Here is a 27,901-nt window from a genome sequence, read left to right as displayed (position 1 = left end):
TGATAAAACCTGTGGGTTGTAGAGATGGAGGGCGTGGGATGGGGGAGGGTCAGAGTCAGGGAGACCACAGAAGAGGCAGCACTGCAGCCCAGGAGAGAGATGGAGTGGCTTGGGCTTGGGCACCCATGGAAGACGTGAGGAGGGCTCCCTGAGGACAACGGTGGGGGCCCTACTCTGATAACCTCTGCACAAGGACTTGGCAGAGATGGAAGAATGAAGACAGGCAGAAAATTCTTGGTGTGGGAGGTAGATGGTACAGAGAACAAGCTTTGGAGTTTGAAAGACAGACAGGGAGCTACAACAGAAAAAGGCCAGAGCAGGAAGCTTCCTGGGTCATGGACTCATCTCCCGTGGTCCCCACTGCTCTGGAAGATACTGGCCATTCATGCTGCCTCATGCCTGCATCACTTTTCATGACTGAGCCTATAATGGGCCATGGTGTTGAACGTTATTCACAGGCCCACTTTCTGCACAGATAAAGTACTTGTTACTTTATAGACAGTAGTAACTTCATTTACTTTTCCCAATGACCCTGAAAGAGTTATTATCATCCCCAATTTACAGCTAAAGAACTGAGGTTTACAGAGGTTAAGTTGCTTGAGCCATGAGATGACAAGCTCAGTATAAGCACCCTGCCATAGAATCCGAAAGAGCATGAGCCCTTTTTATTCTGCATTCCACTGTCTCCTGCTATATCTTAGAAACCCATGCACCCTCTTTATGCCCTCGTTACCCCCGTTCTTAGTGTCCTTTCAGGGAAGAACATTTTCCCCACCTCTGGGGTACCTGTCTGCAGAGCAGCATACCTTAGCACCTGATCGCTAGGAAGCCCCAGTGCATCTCTGTCCTCACCCAGGAGACGGTCAGACTGGATGGGGAGAAAAACCCAGGTGAGTAGAGGAAGCCCAAGGGACCAAAAGAAGGCGTAGCCTGCACAGCTGTGGTGGAACAAGTCAGAGTGGCAGGAGCTAGTCTTTTAAGAAGATTCAACTGAGACCCTCTGGGAACCTCAGGCCACTGCAAAAAGGAGTGATTCGCCTTGAGGCGCCCTCATGGGGGAAAAAGGCCTATGTGCAGCTTTGATGTCCTATCCTCCGCTCCGTTTCCACCGATTGTCAAATCTTACTGCTTCTGAAGAACTGGAGAAGGTCCGCATTGAAACAGATAAGTTACAGAAAAATATAGCACCTAACTTTAAAGTATGCTTGACAATTTTAAACTCTTCAGGCAGACCTAAGTTAGATGATCAAAGGTGCATGAGAGGAGCCTCTGGGACTGGCTTGACGGAAGAGCTCAAAATGATTTATAAAGTCAGTGTCTCACCCTTCTATGACCTGAATGGTGTGCAGAGCAGTTTCCCACCCACTCGTGGTACATAATATTTAACCTGCGAAAAGCCTGGTTAAGCAGTGCTTCTAAAATGCTTAAGTTCTTTCTTATCTGAAAGATGTATAAAAAGCATTCAAGGTTTATTGAATGAACAAATGCCTGAATGAATGAACGAATGACCAATGAGTCTTTTTTTTCCCTTTAGTATCAAATGCCAGTTTAAGCTAAGCCCTTGACTGAGTCATCACCAGCTCCTGGAATCACTTGTAAAAATAAAGTCTTACCATGGGTCATATTAGAAACAGTTTAGAGCAGATTAGAAACAGTTCTGTTGAAACTCTTTCATTTTAACCACGGGAGGTGGTACCACCAGGGCTGTGCCTGCACATTAAGTTATGTTGTGGATCTTGGTCATGACAGTGGCTCTAATGAGCACCCTGCTCACAGGTCGTGCAGAACGTCAAGCTCTTCCACATGCTAGTCTTACACAGGACAGCTCCGTCTCTCAGCAACCTGTTTGGTAAATAAGGTAAATCTGGATTCAGAAATACTAACGTGAGGTTCAGAGATGTTTCAAAGTCTTACCAGCCTAAGTCTGTAGACTGTAAAGTGGAGGGGTAGCCCCTATACCATAGCAGGAGTGTTTTATCTTTAAAAGGGGATATTGCTCTTTCTGTTCTCTAAAGAGGCAGCTCAAGCTTGTTGAGGTTACAGAGAAAGCAGCTTTCCAGTTTAGAGGAAATAGGAACTGAGCAGTCCTCATGCGAGATCTAAGTTTCTAATCCTTGGATTCTTCAGAGAGTTGTCTGCTTCCCCCTCCTCAGGACGAGGCCTATGGCATTCTAGCAAGTTCGAAATGTCTTAAATTCAGATGAATCACTCATTTGAAACAGAACAAAAAATAATAAAGCAACTAAAATCCGAATGTTGCAAACTCCTTTAGCCAATAATTGTGAAATAGCATTGACTTTGCCAGTTCCTGTTTTCATTTTCCATAAATCTATTCTGGTATCATTTTATTCCCTTGAAGTAGATGTAGCAAGTTCTCAGTGACACTGAATAAAGCAAGCAGATCATCAAAACCCGCACAGTGTATTCAACAACAACAATAAAACTCTGACTCCATGTTAAACTTGGGAAAATTACCTTCCTGGGGAAAATTTAAAATGTTATAGAGAAGTCACAGAACTACCTGAAAATATCCCTAAACCAATGCCAACAGAGTTGTAGTGAGTGATTAAGCAATTAAGTGTAGGAATTATAAGTTGGAGCTGCTGGTGAGTTAGAGTTTCTGTAGCACTTACCGGGGGTGGAGGGAAGCAGGGAGGAGTGGGGTCTGTGGCTTCACCCCAGGCCTTCAGTCAGTCTGCCACCGCCCAGCTCTGTGAACTTGGGCAGAGACTTTGAACATGCACACCCTCCTTTGTCTATGAGGGGCAGACTGATAGGACCGATGTCAAAGGTTGTTAAAGAAATACCAAGGGTGGGGAGGGCCCTGCACGGAGTAGGTGATGAGAAAATGGCTTCCGCCATTGTTGCGAAGGTGGAAGAGAGAAGAGATGAAGAAAAAGAGAGCAAAGCTTTGCTTGTGCGAGGCTGGAAGCAAGAAAAGTGTTTAAAAACGGGAGGGAAATCCTATCAAAAGCAGATTGCTATGTAAGTGAAATACCCCGTTATCTGAGTGAGGCTTTTGGGATAAAAATCTGACACCCAAATTCTTTCCGTGTGCTGCTAATAGCATCACTGCGCAGAGCAAATGGAAGGCATTTACCTTTCACCGGCTCTCCCTCGCGCTGGCTTTTGATGGGGCAGTCAGTTCAGGCATCAGAGCCAAGTGCGGGCAGCTTGAGCTGCAGGGATCCAATTTGTAGCCTCTTCCTGGCCTGCTGCTTCCCTGTTGCAGGCCCACCTTGCCAGGCCTCTTCCGCATTCCTCCTTCCGTCCTTTTTTAGGTGGCGAGGCACCTGGAAATGGCCCTTCTGGGGAGAGGAAGGCTTCTGCCGAGGTCCTCATTGTCGCACTGGTCTTGCACTACTGAATTATGAAGGGGATCAAAATACCACTGTGGGGTCCTTTGTCCTCATTCTCTCTGCTGGCCAATGAGTGTAGGCCGAGCAAACATTTGGTGTCAAGAAAAGACAGGGTGGCCTGGAACATTGTGTCTCAGTGGGTTCCCTCTCAGGCAGGCCTCTGAGCAGTCCCGGAAAACAAGTTGGCTGGCATCACAAAATAAGAATCATGCAGTTGTTGATCTTCTGCTGAGAGTCAGTCAGATCCCATGGCGATGCTTGCTCAGAGCATCCCAAGCATCACACTTGTCTCCCCTGTGCCCTTGGAATTCTTGATTCTGTTTTCTGGTGGCAGGGGGGACAGGGTACTGGCTCCTTCTGAGTATCTCCTACTTGCTGTGCTCCCCTCTGACTAACATGACATTTGTTAGGTAGGTGCTCAGCAAACATTCATAGGATGGATGACTTGAAATGAATGTTGTATTCTGGTTTATGGCATTTTGTCCCAGAACTTTGGGTCCTCAATAACCCTTGAAAATTCCTGTTATGCTCTTTCTGGAGGACCATAAAAGCTTGTATCATAAGAAGTTCAGCTTTTGGTTTAGTCTACCCATGAAGACAGAGCATATATAGCAGGCTGGTAAGACCCTGAGAAACCTAGTTCACCCTCCTTGCATTACTGATGAAGGCCCAGACACCCAGAAAGAGACAAGAACTTGCAAATGCTCAAGGAGGTGGCAGAATCACCATCAGTCCCCACAATAGCCTGCTTATGTAACCTGGGCTCCCTACACTGTGGGAGCAGCAGAGTAGTATAGTGGTTAAGAGTGCAGGCTCTAGAAACCAGGCTGCTGTGTTCAAACCTTGGCTTTGCCACCAGTGAGCCTAGTGGTCACAGGCAAGTCACTTAAGCTGCCTGTGCCTGGACTTCCTTATAATGGGGTAACAATGCTCTTCCTTCTAAAGCTCCTTAGAGGACTAAATGAGTTAACATCTCTAAAACACTGAGAGCCGTACCTGGCACATAAGAAGCACTATGGAAATGTTTCTTTACATTACTATTACATTCTATAAGATCTGAATAACCTATTGATTCCAATCTAATAACCATTTCTGGGGCCCATTCTGTGCCAGGAGCAGCATGTGGATGGGAGATGCCAGATAAACAAGTCATGGCTCTGGCCCTCAAAGCTGCTTGCAAAATCCTCTTAATGGCAAGATCATAAAAGAATGATGAACTGGATCCAGCCCTGGGCTTGGAAAGGAGCGGGCCTCTGTAAAGGCCAAGGGCAGACATCAAAGCTGTAGCTATCCACATCACACAGATAGGAGGTGAAAGCCCCACATGAGAAATATCTGTTGCTATCTGTGATAGATTGTATTTCCTAAGGATGGTGGCAACAATACCTCCCATTCCACATGCTTTTCTAGAACCTTGACACTTTTATATCAAGAGGTGGAGTCTAATTCCCTTTTGCTTGAATCTGGGCAAGGCTCCCAACTCGCTCAGAAGGAATAGAACACTGCAGAAAGTGACATCGAGTGACTTCTGAGACCAGGTCACAAAAGCTTGGGGGTGGGAAGTGTAGTGGGCTCCCACTGATGAAGCTGGGACATTTGCCTTTGCAGTCCTAAGGTGACATTTGAAAAACCTGAGGCTGCCATACTGTGGGGAAGCTCAGGCCACAAGGCGAGGACATGTGCAGGCTCTCTGGTTGACAACAACACCAGCTGAGGTCCTTGCCAGACGTGAGTGAAGATGCTGCCAAATAGGTCTAGTCTCCAGCCCTGCCTCTCTCCCAGCTGTCTCTTCAGACACTGTGGAGCAGAGTCCGACTGGTTCCCTTTCTGAATCCCCAACCCACAGAATCAGCAAGTGTACCAAGATGGTTATTTTAAGCCGCTAAGTGTTGGAGTAATTTGTTGTGCAGCAACAATAACCAGAACACTGCCCTCAGACCTCTGCTAGGACTCATTCTTTTAAGACTTCCAGCAACAGACAATTCTTTCTCCAGAGGTCTCAGAAGATTTATTTCTTCGTGAGTCTGGAGAATTCCCAGAGATCAAAGATGTTACAGCTGGAAAAGTTTCTGGAGCTTGCCATGTGTCATGTGTCACGTGTCATGCCTGCCAACATCTGGCTGTGACAGCGCCCCAGGGAGTCATCACCAGTCCCACCAGGAGAGAGGGCAAAGGAAGACAATGGAGTCCCCTCACTGCTCATGACTGTCCCACACTGAGCGGGCACAGATCACAATGGCTCATGCAGATGAAAGTGCCCTTAATACTGGAGCAATGTTAAATCCACCTAGATATATGGCATTCACCTTGAAGGAAGAGAACAACTCTTCATTTGGCTGACAAGATGGTATCCATATTTTCTATCCTGTTGTTTGTCTTACTATCTGCTCTTTGCTCCAGACTCTATATTTAATATCTATCATTTTGTTCATTGTTCACAATCAGGGTGGGAAATTGTCTATCTCATTTTAGTGATGGAGGAACTGAGGCTCCAAGACTAACTCAAGATATATTGATTACTAACACATAGCTAATCAATGGTGAGGCTCAGAATTAACACCAAGACTTCTGATTCCAGATTCAGGTCTCTTGTTATTGTACCCTCAAAAGAACTTCTGTTCTGGAGGAAAAAAAAGATGTCTGTTTGTTCCAAGGTGGTCAGGAGAGTGTTTGTTTAACATGTAATGTCTCTTGTTTTTCAGGTCATTCCAAAGTACTGGAATTCTGCATTTCATCTATAAAGGAAGTCAGTTTTATGTTCCAAGTATCAGCTTTGTGGGGTTCTTTCCGTAAATGTGATGAAACCAGAGGTGAGTGGAAGTATATCCCACCATGGCTGACTTCAAGCCACCAAGTTGATGTCATTGACCATGGAGTTGAGAAGAAATGCACATTTTGCTCCTATGAGGTAGTAATAGTCATAAATAAAACCAATGCAAATTTGAGCTTTTTGCAATTCTTTGCCTTTCCCAAAGCAATCATATACCTTCCACTCCAGCATTTCAAACTATCAGACGGTGAGCAAAAACAGTGATTCTGTTCCCCAACACAAAAGGACTGGCCTACTTCTGAAGACAGCTTCTATATAGCGGTGCCATTCTGGAGTGGTGAGCTGTCTCTGGCTCCAAAGAAGTCCTTGGATCTTCCATCAGTAACCCAACCCCACCCAATGACACAGGAGCTAAATACTGATCCCTCAGTGGCTTGACCATTCTTCCAGCGTTGGGATTGGGGTGGAGGCCAATGTTGCAGGGTTCGGTAGAGAAGCCCTGGGAAAGAACCCCACAAGCTTTAAACGGGCTCCACAAGTCGGCTATGGTGGGCCAGAGGCTCATGTGTGCCCTTAGCTTCCACCCTTTGGGGACTGTGAGTAAACCTTGAAGACAGGAAGGGGTCCCTGGTGTCTTGGAGCACTCCTTTGAGACGTGACTCTTAACAGGGTGGGAATGTGCAGCCCTCCTTCTCTCCTCACCTGTCTCCCCAGTGCTGACCTCCTCATTTCCCCACATGTCTGATGTCTGGTAGCGTGTCCTTATGCTCCTAGGGAAGAGAAGCTGGAGAGAAGTGGGTGGGAATTTTAAAGGGGAGACCTGATCTAGGTGGAGATAGAGATCTGAGTGGCAGTGGTATACAGGAGGCAGTGGGTGAGAGCCCTGGTGTGGGGATGGGCAGCTGGTAGGGATTGGTCCACATGCTTTAGGAGCCAGCAGCCAGCACGGAGCAGGTCGGGGCAGTCAGAATGAATACAAGGGTCTTTGATCTGGCCTCTGCCCTCCTTTTCCCCCATCTCCACCCACATCCTCAGACAAATTGAACTTCCTGCAATCCTTTCAACACCCAGAGTTCTCACACATTGTAAACTGTTCTCTTTTAGGAAATTTTCTACCCTTCGCTCTGCCCCATCTTTGTAACTTCTGCTTAGCATGTGAGACCCAGCTAGGTTTCACCCCCCAAAAAATCCTTTTCAGGCCCTGGGCTTCTCATTGAAACACACACACACACATTCACACCTACATACACATGCCCTCTTCCCCACCCCCCACTCTACACCATACCACAGTCTGAGTTAAAAATGCAGCCCTTGATTCTGGCCCCAGAGCTGCCGTAGCCAGTTAAGGCCTTTCACCCTCTGAGCCCCATTTCCTTCTTGGTAAAGTGAGGGGGTGGATAGGCCATGTGTTTGCCGTAGAGTTCTGGGGAAGTCTCTCCTGCCAGTGTGTGCCGACATGGGTGCCAAGCAACCAGCACAGCCTCTTCATTCCATTCTAAGCAGAAGAGCCTCAGGTCAAAGCAATTTATTTGCAGGCAATTCCAGTGTAGCCTTGCCTACGGTGGCTCCAATTCCATGCTGACATGTTCGATAGAGCTGTCTTAATGGAGAAAAATGACTTCATTCCCTAAGCAAGACAGACTTTGGTAGGGGTTGGGATGAGTAGCAGAGGAACTTTTATTTACATGTCACATTTCCCTAATTCTGAGGAATTTGAGTATCCTTTTGGCTTTGCTTTCCATTGCCTACCCATCCCATTAATGAAGATTAATGAAAGGACTAAATCTATCGAGTAAAACTAATCAAAATGACAATCTTCAGTCCTTTTGCCTAGAAACATAGCATGCCCAATTTGGAAATCGCATACAATTCCATCCAGTTAAAACTGTGGTTATTAGGCAATTAATACTTAGTTTTGGTTCTGCTTACTCTCTGGAAATGTTGTTTTCCAAAAGCATAAATGTGACAGGAAATTTCTTCATTCTGTTTATCCTAAGTAGTTTAAATATTATTTCATAATTGCAAATGGGCTATTCCCTTCTTGTACAGGCAGGCTATGGCTGGTCTTCTTATCTGGGGGTGACAATATCTCCATTTCCAGGGTGACAGAGAGGAGCAAATGAGATCAAGGACGGGAGAACTCTTTCCAAATTCCAAACCTCAAGTAAATGCGAGGAGGTTACATGGCCAACGGCAGGCCTGAACAAGCTGCGAGTTCTAGGAGGTCAAGTGTCTTTGGGACAGGATGAGCCTGAGCTCTACAGAGAGATGGGGTGACACTCGGACAGGACTGGGTCCTGGGCTACAGACCCATTAGCAGCGTTTAAGAATATGAAAAGGCGTACACAAGACTCAGGTTTCTCCATGTTCTTTATTTCTCCTTTCTTTTTTGCAACTTATCCTCACAAATGCCCCTTTGCCCTGTGCTGAAGGAGTGATATTTCTGTGAGTCCAGTTCCTCAACTTCAAAATTTGAAGAATTTGCAAATGGTTACATCATGTGGCCCTGCCTCACATTTTCCCAGTGAACTCTCCCATCCTACAACCACAGTATGTCTAGGAAGATCTTTGGGTTCTCGGTACACTGGCCAAGTGTGAATGCCGTTGGAGTCATATTTACTCTCACGCTCAAATGTAAATGTGCCTCTGAGAAAAACAAGTGAGGACTCCTCATATATGAGGGATGGCTCTGTAAAAGACTTAAGGGGGCCAGGGCACAGGATCGTCAGGAGAGCCTTCCGGATTTATTTCTTTGCATTCTTAGCCTGACACTTTAGCCTGGCCATCTGATCTATTAAGAAGAAATAAATTCATGCAAATTTATATCTGCTCCCAGTCTCCCTGGGGACAGAGTGATCCTGGTCCTAGCCCAGCTGCCAAATGAAGTATAGTCCCTCATGGTTTTTTTTCACTTGTACTAGAAAACCAGCACTTGAGAAGGAACGCTGACCAAGTAAGCCTTTCATTTAGAAGAACATGTCCGCTAGGTTATTGTGGAAAGGGCAGATCTTATTGTTCAGAGCGTAAGAGTCATATTCGAAATGTCGATCTTTTTGTATTTCCGCAGATATTTTAATCTGATTAGTATTGGTAATTTGCTTTAATGAAATCAAGTATTGGTTGATTGATTACTTTCTACTAGGCATTAGAATGGGAGACTATAGAGTTGATTAAAGCCCCAAACTATCAGTGGAAATACAAAATCTGATGTCTAAATAGTGTTTTACTGATCATTCTGCATATATCCATTTTTTTAGGTTCTCCAAGTCTCTTGGTGAGGCAGGCAAGTCTGTGCTTTTTTTTGTATAAACCAAAGTACAAGAGAAGACTTGACTTGCTCGAGAACATACAAATGGTTTATCACACTAGTCCAAGACAACTCCCTGGGTTCTTGCTCCTCAGAATTTCCCCAAGGCCATGGGTTGTATTCCTAAGAAGAAATGGCCTAGAATTTAGAATGTTTGGGGATGACATACATTGAATTGACATGAAGGACAAGATCCAAGAGATCTCAACACGGGACAGTGGGAAAACTCATGGCCAGACAATGGTTTTGGGAGGAGCCAGCACCACAGAAAGGGATGTGGCTCTAGGCAAGTCCACCCTTGACAGATGGGTCAGAGGATGGCCTTCCATGGGAACCCAGTCTTTGGGTTACATATGTACCAGATGCTCCTAGGACATTCAAATGTTTTTCTAGAAACCAAGAGCTTTAGACTTTGCACAAACACACCGGAAAGACTGGACAGTTGAGGGGGGATAGCAGCTGAAGTTTCCGGTTGTGGAAATGTGGTCCTGGCTACCTGGAAAGGCCAGAAATGTACCCTAGTTTTTGCTGACCTGCCTCCATAGACACTGTGGTCATAATCTGACTGCTTAGTCCACAGAGACCTGTCAGAATCCATCCCTAAGATCTCAAGAGGAGTAAGAATAAAGATTAAAAGGGAATGGCTTGACAAGTAGAGTGAAAATAGAGCTAACAAACAGTCCCCCCAGTTTTCTACTCATTTTCCTTTCATTTACAGAAAAGCAAACACCTGGGTGAACGCCTGTTGTTATAGTGCCTACAGCATCCAGTGCCGTTCCGTATATATTAGTGTATGCAATGCCCTCTTGGTATTAGTAATTCTTCTCTTCTCTATTTAAGTGATGAGGGCATTCAGACTCAGAGAAGTGAACGTTTGGCCCAAGGCTGGTGTTGGTGAAGTTTCTGGATGCAAAGTCAGGGCTTGTTGTGTTACACAGTGGCCATTTACAGCACCTGATGGAACTCGAGAGAATCCATGAATGCGGCTTTGGGATGCTTTAGCAGAGAAAGGGGGGGCCATAGGGGCTGCTACTCTAACCCTAATGCAACCAGAGCAGTTTTAGCTTTAATTTATTTTATTCTGGGTTTTATGTGCAATTTCTTTTGAGTCAAATGTTTTGGGCATTGAAAAAGTGCCAAAATTCATGATTCACCAGCTTTTAACCGATCATTTCTAAGGGAATAGTCCTAAAGATTTTAGGCAGATTATTTTTATATCCATGTGATCCTGGAGTGGTTGGAACTTTGGTTTGACCTTTGTAGATGACCCTATCGTGACTTGACGCTCTGTCATTGGTGGCAAACCAACCCGAGGTTTGTGTCCTGGCTATACCACTGAATCTTCCTGTGACCTTAAGCAAGTCACTTCCTCTCTCTGACCCCAGTTTCCTTATCTATACAATGAGGCCATTGGACAAGATCAGCTTCCAGGTCTGATATTGTGGGAAAGGTTGAAGGAGGTGTGGAGATGATTACAGTCTCTCAAAATAAAGTACCCAAGCAATTGTCTGGAGGGTAGTAGGGTTGTCAGATTTAGTAAGTCAAAATACAGGCCAACCAGTTAAATTTGCATTTCAGGTACACCACCAATAGTTTTTAGTATAAGTATATGCCATAAAATATTTGGGATATAATTATACTCAAAAAAGTATTTGTCATGTATCTGAAATTCAAGCTTATCTAAGGGTTGTATATCTTATCTGGCATCCCTACCTTAGAGGTATCCTGTTCTCTGTATCCTTTAAGCAAATAAACTGGAAAAGCAGACAAACAAGTGAATGAGCAAACAAAAAAAATCTGTTAATTTTTGCTTTTACCATTTTGATAGAATCTTCGTTTTGATCTTTCAACTTGTGACATCATAGCACCCAAAATATTAAATTCAGAAGACAAAAACAATACTGTTCCCAGTTTTTCTTCTAATTTTTTAATTTAACATTTTGTGTGTGTGTGTGTTTGAAAAAACACAATTCTGTGTCTATTGTCACATTTTGTGTTTGGCAAGATATGTATACAAATTTTTTCCCCTGTATCTGGTGACTTAACACTTGGCTCTGGACTTGACTAAGCCTCTCGTCTCCCTGCCCCAAACATGCTCTTTTGGCCAAAACCCGCTCTGCCATTACAAGGAATTCTGTTGGCTGTCTGAGTTTCCTTCAGACCTTACTATTTGTTTCTGAGTACACACACACACACACACAATCCAAACTTGCACTTTTTGCTTCAGCTAGTGATTGCATGTGGCCGGTGGTTTGGCGATTGTGAAACAGTCTTGAAATATCAGTGAGGAAAGTGTTCCTCCTGCATTTGTGGCCCAGCTCCCCACAGGAACTTCAGGTTTCTCTCTGTCTCCTTGAGCAGGAGGAAGCAGCAACTCAGGGTTGCCCTGGGCCAGGGAAGCAAAGAGGCTGGAAGAACACAGCTCCCTGCATTCATTCGTACATGTATCCCTAACATTTTTTTCAAATGTCCTTTGTAAGTGTTATATGGTCTCATTGGGAAATCACAAGTGTCCTGAATAGAATTGGGGGCACACCTGGGCATCGCTGAGCTCATAGGTGGAAAGGGAAGGAGGGACTAGCAAAGCACTCATCTGGAGGAGGGCCCCTCCACCTGACCCTCTATTTGCTGGACATCTTCGCACAGACATTTGGATGAAGAGGTGGTGTATGGAATGAGGTGCTGTGCCTGATAATCTGGACACTTCTATTTTTGCATTGAGTCAGACAGGGGCTCACTGCCAGACATTGGGTTTCAGGGGCCATTGAAGGTTGGTTGAGCTTATTTCTAAGAGATGTTCCAGTCCAGCCTTTATGTCATTCATTCATTCATTCATTCATTCATTCATTCATGGTACACCAGTTTGTTCACTGAACACAAGTCTGGAAGTAGGAAATTCTGCAGCTTGGGGAGAGAACAGTACAGGCTATAAGACCTACTTTTTAAATTTGTATTCACCCAGAGAGACTTTAAATGAGAAATCAAGGTAAGTATCAGAACCTACAGGCATATCCAGCTTTCCATTTTATTCTATCCATACAGTAAAATATTGTAATGTTCTGCACCAGGCTCTGCTTAGGGGACAGAGAGGGAACAGGCAGGGTCCCTGCACGGGGAAGCTCCCAGTCTGGGGGGGCGGGGCAGTACAGAAAGACAGCAGCCATCATCATGAGCTGCGTGTGCCTTTTGCAGTGGTGGAAGGAAGGGCAGAGGTCTGAGGGAGAACTGAGGAAGAAGTGGTTCATTTACCTCTGCTTATTTCTCTTGTGGAAGTGATATGTAGGGGTTGGCTTGGACCATTGGGGCAGCAAATAGAGGAAGTATATGCAATCAAAAATAGAGGAGAGAGGAGGAAATAAAAGTTCTAATCTAACAGAAGCACAGAAGGCCCCAACAAGCACCAGGGATGCGTAACTTTCCCTGTGCTTTTGAATGGGATATTTCTCCAATGTACAACTGGGCTCAGGAAACAGAAACTGTCTCCTTGGTCAAGAAGTGACACTTGCTCAATGTCAAAGGCAAAGCACTGGGTGCTCCTGCATCCCTTGGGAAGGGACTCGGGGCTTCCCATGGGAGGATGGGGAAGCTGTTTTCGGAGGTTTTGTGTTCCTCTTCAGGCCACCTGCTTTGGCCACCACCACAGATGGGGACAGGCTGGGCCTGGAATGGCTTCTGTTCCTGGAGTCCTTACTGAGGTGTGAGAATGCCCATCCTGAAGGGTACTTGCCATCCCCAGGCTGTAGCGGTTTACGTGGAGGTGGCAGGCTTACCTGGGAATAAAGAGCCGTACTGCTGTCAGGACACAGGGCTCCCAGATGCCCCTGTTGTGGAAGGTGCCTGGTGTCTAACTGTCCCTTATGTTAGTTCCATAGAGCTCTCTGCTTGAGCCTACAACTCCTTATCCACAAGCTCAGACTCTTTTCTTGCCTGAGAATTCACAGACTAATTACCCCCGCTCCTCCACCCATCCCTCACATGTACATATGGTTCCCGGTACATTGTCAGTAGTCAATAAATATTTAATAGTATGTCAATTATACCTCAATTAAAAAAACCCCATTAAATCTGCAGAATTAGGGCAACCCCTAACCCAGTAACTGATATCTCATTAGAGAAAGGAGAGGGAGATTGAACACAGAGACATAGAGAAACAGAGCCATAAGACAGGTGACAAGAGAAGCCAGCTGATGTCAGAGACAGAGACTGGAGTGACACAGTTGTAGGTCAAAGGTTGCCAAGGATTGGCGGCCACCATCAGAAGCCACCAAGCAGAAAGAATTCTTCCCAAGAGCTTTTGGAGAGAGCCTGACAAAACAAACAAACAGATATCCAGTGGACAATTAAATACTGAGTGAACTTAATAAATGAGTGGAGAAAATATAGAAAATGATCCTAGACACATGTAGCGGGGGCTCTTTGAGTGGCATTTCAGCTGCTCCCCGCTCTAGGCATGGGAGCCAGAGAGGCATTCCGTAGGAAGCAGATCACATGCAAAGCAATGGGTGTGTTGAGTCAGAAGATACATTGAGGAAATGTCAAGTGAACACCTAGGTTTGAGTAAAACATGAAGCTAGGGAGGTTGGTTGAGGACAAATTGCAAGCGCATGAAATCGTGTTTGGATTTGATCTTATCAGTAAAGGGAAACTACACAGACTGTCGTGAAGAAACTTTATTTCCATCAGAGCTTGAGAATCTTCTGCCTCTAATATTGACTTAAGTCACCCCTAAACAATTCTGCATTTCTGCTGAACATGTCCTGGCTTTCCGAATTGGGGCGCGCCCTGCTTTCTTCTGCCTCTACTGTTGCTAGGCCATGTAGTGATGACTCCTCACTGCCTTTTATTTTAAAATTTTCTATTATATATTTTTTATTACCATGTAGCCCCCTTATTCCTCCCCTCTCCATTGCCATCACCACACTGCTGTCTGTGTCCACGAGTCCTTTTCCTTTTGCTTCATCCCTCTACTCTCTCATCTCCCTTCGCCATAGCTATCATCCTTCTATCTATGAGTCTGTCTCTATTTTGCTTGTTAGTTCAGTTTGTTCCTTAAATTCTACTTATGAGTGAAATCATATGGTATTTGTCTTTCTCTGACTGGCCTTTGCCCCACATTGTAGTCTCTTGAGTCCCCAAAGCTAACAGTGGCAGAAGTCAGTCACAGTAGCCATAACTCTTGGGTGAATCTCATGCTGACTTTTCTTCAATGCTGCTGAGGCAAGAGAAATGAGGGAGAGACTAATAGAGTACCATGGAACTCAATAACTCTCAATCCCCAAGTCAGAGAGCTCCTCTGAAACCCTCCTTAAAGTCCTTAGTTAAGTAATTCCTCACATCTATTCTACAAAGCAATTCCAGCAAGAAGTATCTGGGGTTAGGCGCAAAATGGTGCCAAATGGCTGCCCTGAAGTTTAAATTTGTATTTCCCTGCTTCCTACCTACATTATGGGAGAATTGAGACAAGTGGAGGAATAAGGTTTACAAGCATCTAGATTTTTTGGAGATGGGGCAGTTCATATTTGAAAATCCCTGGGTTAGACACTGTTGAACAGTGTATCCTCCAAAGAGATGTGTTGAGGTTCTTACTCCCAGTACCTAACAAAATATGACCTTATTTGGAAATACAGGCACTGTGGATGCAATTTGTCAAGTTAAGATAAAATCATACTGGATTAGGGTGGGCTCTTAATCCAATATGACCTGTGTCTTTGTAAGAAGAGAATGTAAAGACCCAAGGAGAGAATGACACATGGTGTAGCCACAGGTCAAGGAATGCCAGGGCTTGTTGGATACCACCGGAAGCTAGGAGGAGGCAGAGAAGGATTCTACCCAGAGTCCAGAGGGTCCTGGCCCTGCCGACACCTTGATTTTAGTTCCTAGTCTCCAGAACTGTCAGAGAATAAGTTTTCATTGTTAAAGCCACCCTGTTTGTGACATGCTATTATAGTAGTGTTAGGTCCAACACAGAGGCGTATCACTGAAAGGGACTGAGAGGCTTCTTGTCCTATCTGCCCGTCCCTGTATTACATACAGGGGGATAACCTCTCCTGGGCAGGAAGGTTCGGTGGCTTTCTCAGAGGGAGCGTTCTGAAGAGTCTGCTAACACATAACTAGGTGTCCCGTGGATGACCAGTCATGCCTGCTTACACAAGATTTCAAGTCACTGTTAAAGCTTCATTACAACAACATGGAGGGGAATTCAAAAATGGAAAGTGTTCATCACATTCCTCTTCCACAAAACGTGCCTTTTTCTATGGCCATTGCCAGCATTCTTCTATTTACACACGTGCGTGGGTGACTGTGAGTTCAGTCCACATTTACCCTTGTGATCTGCCCTTTTCCCGCCACACGACATTGTTTGTTACATCACCTCACAATGTCGGCCTGATCTTTCATCCGGTCGTTATACCACAATCATTTCCTCATTTCGCTTTTGTGTTGGTCATTAATTTGAATGATTTTATTTTTCTCTTTTACTCATTTAGCTAATACTGCAAAGAATATCATTGTGCTTATATTTTTTCCAGTTTTACTGAGAAATAATTGACATACGTCACTGTGTAAGTTTAAGGCGTGCATCATATGATTTGATTTACATACATTGTGAAACAGGTTACCACAACAGGTTCGGCTAACATCCATCTTCTCATGCAGAGACCATAAAAAGAAATGTGTTTAAAACTTTTGATTCTTTTTGGATTATCTCTTCTGGATCAATTTCTGGGATAGATTTACTGACTCAAAGAGTACAAATTGCGTTAAGAATTTTGTTATACATTATTATACTGTTTTCTTAAAGAACAAAAACAAAATATAGTGCCATTGGAAAATATGTATTAAATGGTGCTTTGTTCTATTTTTATTTTCTAAGGTTAAAAATATATTTATTTCCTCTGTACAATTGTCCTAAGTTGGTTGGTATTACCCATTACTTTATTGGGTCTTACTGGTACTGGCTATCTATATATCATAGACATTAAAGCAAATCATCGGTGCCATAATTTAGAACTAAATAGCTTTACTTACAATGGCAGTTGTTTTATTGAAAAAGGTTGTTTTTTATTTAAAAATTAAAAAAATTATTGATTTGGGAGAGATAGTCTACTTATTTATGCATTCATTGGTTGCTTCTTGTATGTGTTATATTATTTTGAAGATGTTATAAAGTATAACTTTTTGTTATTTTGAAAGTTATACTATTACTTACTATATACCAAATAAGCATTTATCCAAATCTGCAATTAAATATTGGTTACCTCTGTTATTTCTATGGCTCATTTTACTAGTTTACTTTTTAATCCATTTGACGTTTATTTTTTCATATTATATAAGGTGAACTATAAATTAACTTATCTCCAAATTGTGATCCAGTTACATAAAATAACTGATTAAACCAGAGTCATTGTCCAATTAGTTTTGATGCTCACTTGATTATATACTAAGTAATCCTATGTACATTTTTCTGTAATAAGAATTCATGTTCTTTACTCTTTGAATATTGTAAATTTTTATTATTGCTGCTTTATAATTTGGTTTAACTTTTAGTAAGTCTGTTTATTTTCCCAGCTTGTTTTTTGTGCAAGTTCTCATACATTCATATTTCCTATGAGCTTTATATTATATGAGGGGGACCCAAAAAAAACCCCTGAGTTATCTTCTGGAGGGTGGGCCCCTTGTAGCACAGGCTTCCCCTACAAGGTGAGTGTCCTAGGAACCCATCTGTATCAGTGCACCAGCTGGTGTTGTTGTGAGAGGGTGCATTGGGCTTCAGTGAATTTTTCTTAAAGACTCAACGCATTTGCCCTTTTCGTGATGGGTGATTTACAAAGGTGCCTGTCCACACTATTCTGCGTGTTCAGCTGTTTTTGACCAAAAATGTGGTTTGACTCCCATGCTCCACCCTCCCTATTCACTTGATCTCACCCTGAGCAATTTTTTTGTTTGTTTGTTTCCCTGGATGAAAAAAAGCCCCCAAAGAGAAACATTTTGCCAGTGTGGTAGTGAAGTAAAAAAATGGTAGAAATACTAAAAAGCATCAAAATCAATAAGTTCAATAACTGTTTTGAGCAGTGGAAAAACATCTCCATAGGTATATTGCATCAAATGGAGAGTCCTTTGAAGGTGACGGAAGTTTAAATATGTACGAATAAAAACACAATATTTTATAAACAAATTCTGTGCTTTGGGTCCCCCTTGTATTTCCTATGAGCTTTATATTTTCCTAAGTTTTAAGGAGACCATTTGATATTCAGGTTGGTGAACCTTTAAGATACACATCCATTGTTGTGTGGGTCAGGGTGAACTTGAGACATTTCTTCTGAGTGGTATAACACAGTAGACAGAGTGGGGCTTTGCAATTGGACCATCCCTGGGTGTGAATCCCGCCACCTGCTAGTTTGTCTGGGTTACTTAGCCACTCTGAGCTTTGCTCCCTCTTTACTCCCAGAGAGATAATAGAGCCTACTTCAAAGGAGTGTCATTCTAATCAAACGAGGGACAGGATGTGAAATACCCAGCACAATGCCTGCCACCACAGGGGCACTCAACTTTCATTTCCTTTAAATTTTCTTGCAATTACAAGGGATAGCTTCATTCAACCTTCAATGAAGGTGGAATTGCTTGCCAGCAATTTATATGTATCATAAATGGATTCTGTTGCCCCTGTACATTTTCACAAGTGTTTCTTGCTGACAGGCAGGATGCCATCACTTACTGTCATTTTATCTTGTGGTCCACCCCTTTGTGAAGCTTTGTATCACTGTGGGTTGTTCTTTTCAGGTCCAGATGGTGCTACCCCTATGCCTTACGTCTTCTGAAAGCCATACTATGCTCCTAAAGAGATGCTACAACAATTACGTTCCTTGAGCCACATTCAGGGTTGCCTCTACCGAGTCAGGAGCCTCTTCCAGTTTTTTCATTCTTGGGTTCCCGCTCTCTAGGTCTGTCGTCAAAAGAGCCAAGCTCTTCCCTAGGAGGATTCTAGATATGATTTCCACCTCTGCCTCCCGCCCATCCTCAGCCAGAACCCAAGCAGCCTGTGGTAGTTTCAGATTGAGAGTCTGCTCTTGACCTCCTGTGGACTTATCACCTTTGCAAAAGCATGTTTCTAGGCACACAGCCTCTTCTGGAGCAGAGGACTGTGATGGCAGCTGGGACCTGAATTCTCATCTTAGCTGTGCAGCTACTTGGCTCTCCTCTTCTCCTTATTGAAAACTCTCTACCTCTTCCAAAAAGGATTTCAGGTTGCTTTACATTACAGAGAGAATGCAGAAATAAGTTATAAGTGGTGGGCGTGTGTGTGTGTGGAAGAAAATAAGAAAGTAGGGCAGGAGAAAGAAATGAAGCTAGGAATGACAAAAACTACAAGTTCAAACCCCTATGCTCTTATATTTGACCAGATTCAACCTTGAGCTTCCTAGTCATTGGAATAAACAGAAATGCTCTGAGCAAGTTTCTTTCTCTCCACATCTCAGCTTCACCATTGATGAGATGGTAATAAAAGCACCTACACCCCAGGGCTGTCCTGAGGATGAAATGGAATAAGGGATGTGAAACCTGTATGTGCATGACACATAGCAGAGACTCTGCAAATGCCAGGTTTTATCATCACTGTGATTTTTTCCCCAGCGTTTCTGCTTGAAGTCAGAAATCAACTGATTTTGGCACCACAGCGGCTCCTTCCATCAAGTTGTCTACAGAGTTATATTCCTTTTCTAAGGTGGTAGAGGCTGAAAAATGATGTTTCTCGTTAACGACATTACTGATCTGGAGGGGCAAGCAGGACAATGAATCTGCTTGCAACAGGTATGATCGCAGGTTAAAAAACAACAATCTTCCTTTGGGTAAGATTCTTTTTCTTTTCAATTTTTAATTTTAATTTTCAGAGAGGGGAAGGGAGGGAGAAAGAAAGAGAGGGAGAGGAACATCCATTGGTTGCCTTCCACATAGGCCTTGACCTGGGACCGAGGCCGCAACCCAGGCCTGTGCCCCTGATGGACTGACTACCTTTTGGTGTGAAGGAAGTTTCCCATCCAACTGAGCCACACCGGCTGGGGCTCTGTGGGTAAGATTCTTATCCCAACCCATTTTACAAGATGAACTGGCCTCAGTACAGTACAACGCTAGAACTTAAAGGAGCCTTGATGGTTCATTCAACACCTCTTTCTGGAGTGAGGGGAGAGTTGAATTTCCCAGCATTATCCAGGTAGACTTTTGATACTGCAATTCCAGTTCTTACTCTTAAAGGACCCATTCACGAGAACTACTAACATGGAATTAAAGTAAAGGAAAAAAAAGCACTGACTTATTTATAGATTTGGGAAGTGAGAGTCAGTTTGAGTTCGGACCGTTCATTGTTTCATTGTTATTACTTCAGCTGCGGGTAGAATTGTCCATCCTTCTTCTCCCCTCTGCTGGCCCTGGAAGGTTAGTTCTCCGCTGCCAGAGAGGCTCCCAGCGACAGCTCACACTCCCTGGAAAGTGTGCGGTTTCGTCTGGTGTGGAGGACCACAGATACTCACATGGCTGTGCTTTCCCCAGTGCGTTTGTGCTGTAGCAGAGAGAATCGCTGAAGCACATCTTTGGGCTATTTAAAGCACACAGAGGAGCACCGTCTGAGTTGAGCACATGTGCCCTTGACTCTCAGTGGAACACCAGTTTATTTTGAGTGGCAGTGTTTGACACTGAATCCCAGGCCGAGTTCATCATGCAGAAAACTGAAGCCACAAGACATGACAAGAGCGGCTGGGCCCCTCTCCTGCTGGTTCCCAGCAAATGAAGGTCCTCACATATAGGGGTAAAGGAGCAGTCGAAATAGTTATGGTGAAGCAGTGTAGCAAGTTGAGAAGCCAGGTCTTAGAGAATCGCTCAGTCCCTTTTATCCAGGTGTATTTGTGCCTGCTGTGTGCATGGCACTTCTACATTCCCCCTCATTATACCCTTTCGTTGCCCTAGGAAGGAGGGTAGTGTTATAAGCCTCGCCTTAGTCACTAGGTCACTCAGGGCAGTGGGCTGATATGCTCAAGGTCATGGGTCATGATCATAAGCCAACCCGGCTTCCAAACTCTAAGCCCAGTGCTCTTTCCTCAACACCACTGCATCTACTCTTGGCAAAAAGGAAAAACAGCAAACAAACCGAAACCCAGAACAAAATCCATGACTTCTAAACAAGGTTCATTTCCTCCAGTTCCTGGTGTGGCCATTTGGTGACTACTTTGGTGTCATTTTCTATGTAAGTAAACTGTGTGCTGAGGAAATGAGTGCTGATAACCTCTGGTGTGGTGGCGATGCCATGCGATGATTTTAAATAGTTTATTTTTGAGGTCCAGACCAGAGGGCTTTGTCGACCCAGGGAGTTGTACTTCCTCTCCTCCCTCTCCTATTTCCCTTTCTGAACCGGTCACTTGGGATGCCGGTCCCTGTGTGCATCTGTGTGCACTCGAGATCTGAAACCCAAGCCAGGGCCACCACCACCAGCTGCAGAAGCACACCACTTACCATCATTTTTGGAAACCAGAAATGACTGGTCACATAACTGTGATTAGATAAAGCTTGTAATTTGTGTTTGCTGTAGTCAGCGACGTGGTATTTTGGGACAAACAGCCGCTCTATGCTACATATAGCTTGGAATTTGCGGCTTTTGTGTAACCCGCCATTGTGTGATCGAGGAGGTAAAGGAGAGGAAGGAGAGAGAGAATGGATGAAGGGAGAGAGGTCAGGACGCCCCACTGAGCAGGCAGGCAGGGACCAGGGCGGCTTTCGAGCTCAAGAGGCCCTTAGAGAATATGTAGTTGACTTGCCCTCAAGAGGGACCACCTCGTCAGATGATCAGATGGTGTCAGGCTCCTAACGACTAGAGCCACTTGACTCCAATGAGAGGCTTGAGGAATTCTGTTTGAGCCACAGTATGACTTAAGAAGCCCGAGTTTAATTCTCCAGTGAGTCAGCTTTTCAGTCTAGCTGATAGAGATTCTCTGATCGAATGCTTCAGTTCCGAAAGGCCAGCCTCTTCTTGTCCCCAGTTCTGGAAACAAAGACTTTGCCTTTCCTGAGTCTCTGCTAGATTAAACTTTTATTCACTCACTGAACATTGACCTAGGGCCCTCCCATGCTAGGCTGGGATGGGCACTGGGGACACAGAAATCATTCAGCCCTCCATACAACAGCACAATCAATTCTGCTGTACCTTCCTTCTCTGTCAAATCTGTATACTGAAGGTGATTTCCCCTGAACAAAGCAGGTGTGTCCTAAAGAATCACTCATCTCTAGGCCCGAATAGGAAATAAAAATGTTGACATAATAAGGCTTCTCCATCTAACTGCCTTAACAGCTGTCTTGTAATACCAGTTTGGGAGACACTATGCTCTATGGACGGGAAAATTGAGGCTCAGGGAGGTGAGCCAACTTGTCTAAAGACACAGAGTGAGGTGGTGGCAGGTCCAGTGTGGAACTCAGGTCAGTATGACTCTTAATTCAGAGTTCTTTCCACTGTTCCCTCGATTTCAGGACATCCAGATGATGGTCATAAATTATGAATTGAAATTGTCACTTTCAATCAATATATTTAAGTGACTGTCATTTTCCTCAGGGAACACAAATATATAGCAGATATAGACCATGCCCGACAAGCACATACTGTTTGCGGGAGGCAGTTATATATGCATATCAGGTTGTGGTAAAATACAGAAAATTCCAAATGAACCCCAGAAAAGAAGCAGACGGTAGGGTGTTGGGAGATCTTGGCAGCTGGGGAGAATGAGATCACCTTCTGTAAGGAGCGGGCATTTGAGGCAACTCTTGGAAGGGTTTAGACAGAGAGGAGATTGAGAGCAAAAGATCAGTTTTGCTGGGTGCTGGGATTGGAAGGATGGGCTGGGCAGGAATCAGGAAAATGAATTTTAGACAAAGGAGTGAGCCTAAGCTCAGGCTTAGAGGTTTAACATGCTTGAAAAGTGTGGGGGTTGGTCCTTTAGCCTGACTGAGAAAGATTGGAACAGCGAGGCAGGTGCTGCATCCCGTAACTAGGTGATCAGCAGAAGAGCACAGACCAGGGTGCTCCTGGAACAGCTGAGCATTAATGACTTTGCACATCTCAGGTGTGTCTTCTGGATTCATCTCTGGGCCACATTTCTCAGGCAACCTCTAGAGTACAGTGAGTTGGTCAAAGTTTCTGCCTTTGGCTCTGTCTTACTACATTTTCAACTCAATCCAGCTCTGTTTCCATGATACCTTAATGTGTCAAAGACACAGAGTTGTTTGGGTTATAGCAGGAAGAACAACTGGATATTTGGAAACATCTGGACAGTTTGCCAAAAATAATAATGCGTTGTAACAAGTGTTTGCTGTTAGGGGACATAGACAGGTCTGAATCACCAGCATGTCCTTTAGAGTTTGGAAAATGCATTCCTTTGAGGAGAGAAGGAAATGGTCACTCAGACCCGCTGTGTCTCTGGTCCCCTTTCATCTTTACTATTCATTGCAGCTCTGACAAGCAATTCCACCTGAAATGTTATAGAAACTAGATGGTTCACTTCTTGTGATATCTCTGGGGAGGAAGAAAATTGGCCATCTTCTTTGTTTATTTAAATTCTGGTTCATTTGTTAAATTTGAAAAATATTTATTAAACTTTTTATTGTGAAGTCCTGTGCATGACTTGAGGATAGAGGGATGACCAAGATTCTAGCCCTGCCTTGCAGGAGGTCACTGACTCAATAAGCAAGTAATCTCAACACAGAGTGATCAGAGATAACAAAGGCCAGTACAGAAGGCTTTGGGTGCACAGATGAAAATGTTACAGACAGGGGAGAAGGGGAAAGGCTGGAGAATGATCCAGTGATGGAGTAACTTTGGTCTGTTGTCTTCAGTGGCCAACAGGACTTCTCTAGTAGAGAAGGGGAAAAAGGCATCATGGGCTTAGGGGACAGAAAGTTGCTTGGTGTCTCTAGCACAGGCCTCGAGACACCAGCCAACTAAGAAGGTCAGGGGAAGCCCTGGCTGGTGTAGCTCAGTGAATTGAGTGTGGGCCTGTGAACCAAAGGATCGTGGTTTGACTCCCAGTCAGGGCACATCCCTGGGTTGCAGGCCAGTTCCCAGCAGGGGACCCACAAGACACAACCATATATTGATATTTCTCTCCCTCTCTCCTTCCCTTCCCCTTTAAAGATAAATAAACAAAATATTAAAAATAAAGAAGGTCAGGGGAAATGTGTGACCTTCAGGAGGCCACTGTGCAGGGTGCAAGAGGGCCATGGTGAGAGGTAAGTTCAGGGAAGTAGACAGGGCAATAGGACTGAAGGTACCACGTGCTCTAAAACTCTAGTCTTATCCTGTGGTTCATGGGGAGCCCCTAAACCTCAAACCACCCTTGTTCTTATTTCCTACAGCTGAACGTACACCAGCCTAGGACCTATCCATCTCACTCCCAGATATACCACCAACAGAAAGAGATGTGTATGTCCACCAAAGGCATGTTCTAGAATACTCTCAGCACCTTGATTCTTGAAAGCTCTAAACAAGAAGTAATCCAATGTCTATCAATAGAAGACTGGCTACAGAGATTGCAATGTTTTCCTATAATAGACTACTTCAGAGCAATAAAAAAGGAAACAGAATGACACTTGCCAGTACATGGATGAATCTCATGGACCATGTGTTCATCAAAAGAAGCCATTTATGTGTGATTTCATTTTTATGAAGTCCAAGAAGAGGAGACTTAATCTGCAGTGACCGAGGTCTGAACAGTGGTTTTGGGGGTGGGGTATTGACTCAGGGGGGTTATAAGAGAGCCTCCTAAGGAGCTTGGGAGTGTTCCATATCTCGATCTCACGGTAGTTACGTGAGTATACACATATGTAAAAGTTCGACAGGCTCTACACTTAGATTAGTACTGTACACTTTTGTTTAAAAGATTGTTTTTATTTATTTTTACAGAGGAGAAGGGAAAGAGAAAGAGAGGGAGAAAAACATGAAAGTGTGGTTGCCTCTCACGTGCCCCCTACTGGGGACCTGGCCCGAAACCCAGGCCTGTGCCCTCACTGGGAATTGAACCTGCAATCCTTTGGTTCACAGGCCTGCACCTAATCCACTGAGCTGCACCAACCAGGGGTAGTACTGTATATACGTTCTTCAAATTTTTTAACTCAATAAAAAAATAAAGCAAAACAAAACTAATAAAAAATTTAAAAGCCACTCTATACAGGATTTTAGAAATCCAGTTGTAATATTTGCCATTATGACTCAACCCTCTCCCAAGAAGTCCCTTTCCTGTGATAGACCCTCCTGTCACCCAGGAATGTGTCACTTCCACAGGAGTTAGTTAGGGACAAAGTACTCCTAAGCTGGAGAAAGGGGAAAAAAAGGGCAGTGATTACACTGAAAGGCAGCAAAGTGAGGTAAACTTCTGGTAAACTTCACTCAGAACGTCCCCCTCTTTGCCTCCCGAGGGACAAAATACCATGTGTTACTGCACCCTCTTTATCTCTTAGTCTGTGCCAGTCCTCCTGACCTATATGGAGGAGTTCAAGTCCCTCCGATCTAATTAAAACAAAGCAAAACAAACAAACAGAATTCCCCTTTGGCCCTGCCTTCTTACAAGCTCTCTCTCTCATCTCCCTCTTCGTCTCCTAAACCAAATTTTCAAAACAGCTTTTCAGCTCAGTCTCTCCTTTCCCACGTGATAGTCATTCTTCCAATCAGCACCTCTGAGGTCTTGGCTTCCTTGGCCTCTCAACTGCCTGGGGCATCAGTGCTAACTTCCTCCAGTCTGGAAATTTTTCTTTCTTGATTTTTTGGTAAGAGCCAGCTCTTCTAGTGAGCAGAAATGGTTATCATATCCACCTCTGTGAATGCTTGTGATGGAAAGAATAACTTGGAAGCCAAAGTGGATTGAGGGGAAGGCCAGCTGGACCACCTCCCAGGGCATCAATCCTTCACAGGCCAAATTTCCTGAGAATGAATTGGAACTACGGTGCCAATTTATTTAGAACCTCTGTGTGTAACGCTTTACATAATTGGCAAAATGTAAATTGGTCCCTCTCTCATCCAAATACAAAACACCTTTGAGTGGAAGTTCTTAAAAAAAAAAAAAAAAAGCCTAACCATCAATTGCCTAGTTCAGCTGCGTATTTTTGCAACCTGCCCAGGCAAACACTGTCAGCTGAGACTATGAAACCCAAGAGCATGCTGGTGTGGTGTACTTCGTGTCCGCGATTCGTTTTACTATCTAAATTTAAACCCTTTTATTAGTCCTCCCAAGAAGCTGGTCTGATTCACAAAATCACAAAAGACAACTGAAGGGAGTTGTCCAGAACCACAGAAAAATAGGAATTTTTTTTTTTATGAGAGAACATTTCATTTTTTTTGGCCACGGAAATGAGTGATCAGGAGAACCTGTTTCTAAGTACAATTTGTACTAAGAGAACACGTTTTCACCAGCCCCGTTATAAACGTTGAACTGGTAGTTGAAGAATATCTCGTGAAGGTGGCACAAATTCTGACACTACCGGCCCCCACCTACCAACCTGCGAGGATGGACTGAACGGGAGAGGACCCTGTGTTGAGGGGAAAACATGGAGCTGAGTACACACGGAGGAAAAGGGGGACCTACTCACTTCCAATTAGATGGGAAACTGTGATTCCCAGAAGGGCCGAGGAAAATCACGTTTCTGGAAAATAGTGTTTCTTAACCCTGAGTGCACATTGGAATCACCTGAGCAGCCTTAAAATATGCCTGAGTCCCGCTGCTAGATCGGAGCGTAGTTGGTCCAGGGTGGAGACGGCGGTGTGGGGCCTTCCGCAAGCTCCCCAGCCAATTCCAATGTGCAGCCAGAGGGAGGACCCCTAGCATCAGCATCACCAGGGAAACGTGTAAAACGCGCACATTCTTGGGTTCTGCCCCGGACCTGCTGAAGCAGAAAGTCTGGGGATGCCGAAATCCAGCAATCTGTATTTATCAGGCCCTGTGGGTGATTTTGACAGACTAATGTCTGAGAACCCGAGATCTAAGGAAAGGTGTCCTTGAAGAGGGTTTGGGGAGGAAAGTGGTGTAATGTTGAGCCAAGAGAATGAGGCAGGTTTTCTACAGAGCCAAAGTCAGGGGCAAAGACAGCAAACTGAAAGGACTTTCCTTAGGGAGGGGAGCATCTGGGAGAACCAAGGCAGAATCCAGAAAGGTCAGAATTAGGCACAGAGTGATGCCAAACAGGTTCTCTTCCCAGGTCAGGCACTGGCCATTGCCTGTGTCCCACGTTCCTCAAACTTAGGATGGTTTTCTCAACTAAATGTCTGATAGTGGGTGTGCTTTGCACAGGGGGTCTGGGCTCTGCTATGCTATGAGAAGCAAGGCTGGAGGTTCCCCTTGCAGTGGGAAGAGCGGAACCCTGTCCCCATTCCACAGGGTGTGTCTTCAGCACTTGTTTCACACCGAGTGCAAGCCAGGCAGGGCCTCTTTGCTTTCTGGCTTGCTTTCATTTCTGCTTCCCTCTCTGACTCACACCCAGCACAGTGGCTCTGGAGACAGTGGTCCCTTCCTTGGGAGAGTCAGAGACTAGGAATGAATGCCTTCATGTGGAGTACAGGGAAGGCAGGCTTAGCAGCAGAGAAGATAGGTTGTTTGGCTTACTCAGTTTAGTCCCCCTTAGCCAAGTATGTTGAACACATCCACTCTGAGCTAGTTCTTGTGCTAGCCACCCGGGAAACAGACACACAGACCTGATCCTAGGAGAGCTTTCGATTGGGGGGGAGGGATATCCTGGTGGAGGAGAAAAATCCACAGCTCCGTGTCTTCTGCCTGAAAGGTGCTATAATTTCTGTGACGCTTTAGGTTTCTATCTAGACCAGGACATGTTTGATAGTAAAAGATGTGAGCTACTAACAGTTATGCCAGGACAACAGGTATAAACTGGGACTGTCCTGGGCATCAGGATGCAAAGCCACGTTAGCCGTCCTATGCAAGGAGCACAGTGTTGGGTGGTAGCAGTCAGCTCTCTGCAACTCAGGTCGAGACCCCCTTGACGTGCTATCCGTCTGTGGATCACTGTATGGCCCATGCTCTACCTTATACCAGCTCCTAGAATCAGCACCAACCCCACACAGAGCACTGTACCCCTTCTGTGAGGACCAGCCATGGGTCTGATGCTCAGCAATGATACTCAGGTTTCTGCCTCATCTGCTGGCACCAGCTCTGCCCGACCTTCTCTCTGTGCAATGTTGGGCAGTGTGCAAGTCTTCTCAAAGCCTCGTCTGTCTCCTCTGTAAAATGGTACTCCAGCTAACAGAGGTTTGTTGGGTCTGAAGGGACCATTTAGACCTGGTTTAGTTTTTGCCCTTTTAAGGTCAAAGTTAAATGCCTGCATTTCAATTATACTGTGCCACCTGTGAAGATGCCCTCCTGTGTTTGGACAGCAATTTTCCCACTCAATGTCTACACAGAGTGATGTGTGAACACCATTAAAGCAGATCTAAAATGA

The 27,901-nt window shown here is 44.6% G+C and overlaps 1 pseudogene; it reads right to left on the bottom strand.

The window, feature by feature from the left end:
* Nucleotides 1-12,948: 12,948 nt before the first annotated feature.
* The window catches only part of LOC119054731 (charged multivesicular body protein 1B2-like), a 36,169-nt pseudogene continuing 21,216 nt past the window's right edge, over nucleotides 12,949-27,901 (bottom strand).

Source organism: Artibeus jamaicensis, unplaced genomic scaffold, assembly GCF_021234435.1.
Source record: "Artibeus jamaicensis isolate MK-2021 breed Jamaican fruit bat unplaced genomic scaffold, CSHL_Jam_final scaffold_1964, whole genome shotgun sequence".
Classification (NCBI taxonomy): domain Eukaryota; kingdom Metazoa; phylum Chordata; class Mammalia; order Chiroptera; family Phyllostomidae; genus Artibeus; species Artibeus jamaicensis.
The sequence above is the reverse complement of the archived record's forward strand: the minus strand, read 5'-3'. Positions and strand labels throughout refer to the sequence as shown.